Source organism: Phocoena sinus, chromosome 3 (assembly GCF_008692025.1).
Source record: "Phocoena sinus isolate mPhoSin1 chromosome 3, mPhoSin1.pri, whole genome shotgun sequence".
NCBI classification, from domain to species: Eukaryota; Metazoa; Chordata; class Mammalia; order Artiodactyla; family Phocoenidae; genus Phocoena; species Phocoena sinus.
In genome coordinates, this window is record NC_045765.1 from 91,655,838 (window position 1) to 91,660,047 (window position 4,210).

At 36.0% G+C, this 4,210-nt stretch overlaps 1 pseudogene; it reads right to left on the reverse strand.

Moving 5' to 3' along the window:
• Positions 1–431: 431 nt before the first annotated feature.
• Positions 432–2,715, reverse strand: LOC116751065 (annotated as a pseudogene).
• Between the last annotated feature and the right edge of the window lie 1,495 nt (positions 2,716–4,210).

Genomic DNA, 4,210 nt, shown 5'->3' on the forward strand with positions numbered 1-4,210 from the left:
TGATTCTTTGCTGCACACCTGAAACCAATACAACATTGTAAATCAACTAGACTTCCACAAAAAATTTTAAAAAAGAAAAATATACTGAAATTTATAAATATTCTAACAAGTCACAAGGCTATGTTTCTTTGGTATTGGTTTGTTTTACATAGTGTTGAGATACATTTAAAATATTAAGCATCACTACTGTTAGAGTAGGAGTGGAACTTAATTTTATAATGAAATACAGTTAACCCTGGGTTGCCAAAAGCCCATTTTCTTCATATTTTATATTTATTCTTCCTCATTAAAATAATATTTCTCAGTTAGGTTTTTATTAGTAAGAACCTGCTGTATAAAAAAGTAAAATAAAATTCAAAAAACATAATAAAAGTATACGTTTAGACAGAAAAAAATATAATATTGCTCAAAGCATATACTACCCGTATTGATCACCAAAATTTTATTGTCTTATCTTACAAGTGTAGCACATATATAATTAAGCAGTTGGTAAACCTGTAGAGATTGAGCACAACTAAGGCCCACAAGGTACTGCTGTGTAATGTATCTACCAACAGGTTGACTAGGGCAGTTGTTACATTTGACTGCAAGAAGAAAATTAACTGGTTTCTGTTCAGCTGTGATTAAACAAAGAATGGGTTCCTTTCTTTCAGCTTCAGAGACTAGAGATTCTGAATGCTTTTTATTTGCAGTAGGTGACTGGATAAGTTTCTAAGAACATGGTACTGCTGCCCCTTAAATTAGAAACTTGGCAAAACTCAAAATTATATCACCCAGTAATAAACTACTAAGAAGGATCAGGCAAGAAGCAACTATCCGAATACAAAAGGCTAAATAGGCCTTTCTTCCAGATGCTACTTCTGCATTTACCTAAACTATGTAAAGAGATATGAAGAGGCCAGTGGCTGTCAGTAGAATGCAATATGCTACTTTTATCCAGTCTTTGATGTGTGATCTTTTTCTAAACATGTATGACTCTGTTTGAACACCAGCCATGTGTATTGCCATGTACCCCAAGGTAGAAATTATTCCTTCTCAGTTGGCATTTAATAAACCAACCCTTGTGCCACTGCCGTCAGTGCTATATAAAATTAACTGTTTCAGTGGAGTAAAATCAAAGGCTAGCTGGTATAATACAGTAATGCTGATGGCCACAATCCAGGATTTATTTAGGGAAAAAATAATCAATAGCATTAATATTATCAATTTCACAACTATTAAGGTAAAGAAAAAGTTCCAGTGAACTCCATACTCAGTTAAATATTCCTGATAGCCTATGGATTTTATAATGACTAATCGTCCCATTCCTAGGAAAAGTAATGGCCAGAGTACAATGACTTTGTAAGATAACAAAGTCTGGACCCTTTTGTATATTTTCTCCTAACCTTTGGACAAACCATTGCAGTCCCTAAAATAAAACCTCCTACTCCAAAATCCATTGCTCCTATCCCATAGAGCTCAGTTTTGGCAGATCTTCTGGAAAAAAGTGGGAAGTCCACAGCCAAAATGGCAACAGCAATAAATGCACTGTTAATTACACGGAAACAGAGATGGCTGGGACTGACTTCCAAGAATTTTTCAAGGATTTTCTGAACAGGCATTCTGGCATAGAAAGTTCTCCCGCAGTATATTTCATAGAGCAGCCCTGCCCCCAAGATAATTACAACGAGGTCCTCGAAGAGGACAAATGAAGAGAAAATGGTCAAAGTGATCACTAGAGGAACTATTAGGAAAGCAAAGTGAACGAAGAACAGAGTTCTCCAGGTATGTGAAGAAGAACATAAATGCTGTGAGAGAATGATCAGGAGCCTTTTACACAGAGTACAGCCTCCTCTACAGAGTAGAGGACAGAAGACATTTTTTCTTCTTCCTCAAGTGCTCCTGGTGGTCTCGGTGCCCCGCTGTAGAGAGCCATGTAAGCTTCTGCCTTCCAAGCAGTGCTTCCAGCTGATGCAGCTATCTCAGCTTTTGACATGCCTTCCTCACCAAGCTTAATCAGTACTAGCTTTGGATTTAAAGTGAGAGATGTGTGACTCTTGCTTTCACTTGAATATTTAGAAACATTTGTAGGGTTATTAATTGGCCTAATTTCAATATTGTGTCCCAGGGAATAGGGAGGCCTGAGGAGAGGGAGAGAGATGGGGGAACTGCCTGTTGGTGGAGCAATCAGAACACACACAACATTTGTTGATTGTTTGCCATTTTATATAGGTGTGATTGGTGGTGCCCCAAAACAATTGTAATAGTATCATCAAAGCTCACTGATCACTGCTCACCATAACAAAAGTAATAATAATGAAAATGTTTGAAATATTATGATAATTACCAAAATGTGAGAGACTTGCCGTCAGCACATGCTGTTGGAGAAATGGTGCCAATTGACTTGCTCGACACAGGGTTGCCACAAAGCTTCAATTTGTAAAAAAAGCAATATCTGCAAAACACAATGAAGCAAAGCACAAGAAAATGATGTATGCCTGTGTCTACATTTATTTATCTCTCTATTGTTTTTTCATCCCAATTTTTTTCAGCTAAATTCTTAAAGATGAGTAGGATGTGTAAGTAATCACAGGCTCAAAGTCCTTTGCTTCACATATTTATTTAAATTAAAAATACTATTAGGAATCATTAATTTGAAGACATAATTGACATATTTTGTAACTGAGTACTAATTCGTTCTGTCAGTGGTTTGACAAATTATTGGTCTTACTCCATATTAATCTTTTTTTCAAAAAATTTTTATTGAAATATAGTTGATTATTATTTTTTATTTATTTTTTTTGCGGTATGTGGGCCTCTCACTGATGTGGCCTCTCCCGTTGCGGAGCACAGGCTCTGGACGCGCAGGCTCAATGGCCATGGCTCACAGGCCCAGCCGCTCCGCGGCGGCATGTGGGATCTTCCCAGACCGGGGCACGAACCCGTGTCCCCTGCATCAGCAGGCGGACTCTCAACCATTGCGCCACCAGGGAAGCCCTATAGTTGATTATTAACTCTAGTTAATAAATTTGTTTCTTACAGGAGAATTTGTGATTCTGAAACATCTTCATTTTTACTTACGTGTGTCACTACAGTAAGTAAAAATATTGTGCATGACAGTCAGGTTTCACACTACTAGAGAAAACAATTACAAATAAGGAAAGGAGGAAGCCTAGAGTGATCCCTGTAGTGATAGATTGGAATGAGAGTTATCAATGTGATTACACACACACACACACACATGCACACACACTCACACAAATGGGTAGACATAGAAATATATAGATGTACATGTTCGTATGTAGGAACAGTATCTAATGTCAGTGAGCACAACTACCATCCAAACCTTGCTTTCTAAACACTATTTTCCAATAAAAAAAAATCAGGGGTCCTTGGAAAAATCTTGTGAGGTTAGGTGAATTACAAGGTAAGCCTAGAACATCAGGATGCTAATTAATGAAGTGCTCAAAAATATGGTAAAGTCATAAAAAAAGACACTAGCACCAACATGAAGATCGCAGTGGCCAAATCTGGGACAATTTGAACAACAAAATAAATAACGATATTCATTTTTGAACAGTTTATGATAAATTATGGATATACAAATTATGGATAAACTGTGGACTAATATAAATATTCATGATCCTCCTTATAAAAATGATTAATTGAAAAAAATAATGGAGAAGAGCAGGTCTTTCTTAAAGTAGAGTGTAGAAGGAACAATGGAAATAGGAAATTTCCATTAGGCAAATACCAGAGAAAGAAATATTGTATACAAGATCCATTGATGTTGCTAAAGTTAGTGGGTGAAAGTGTCGTAAGAAACAGACTATTTACATCTTATTGTATTCAAGGCCACTGAAAAATTTGTTGAGGAAAGAATGAATAAGGCTTAAATTGAAGTATTTAGATGTTATTGTTAAAATGATTATGGGAAAAAAAATTTGATCAATGATATGGTACTGTACTAGTATAATTAGGCATGAATATTTGGAAATCTTTAAGTAGAAAAATGAAAACCACTGCTATGGAAATACTGTGAACAAAACTGCAATCTGTTAGATGCCTGATCCTAGGTTTTTTTAGATCAACAACTTCATGATGGATTGTGAAGTGGTAAATATTAGAAAACTGTGAAATCAAACTTTCAACCTCTGATTTACAGCTTTTGTTTGACAGTCTTTGGGCATTTGGTTCTAGTTTTCTGTGCGATACATTTTTGTAAGACAAT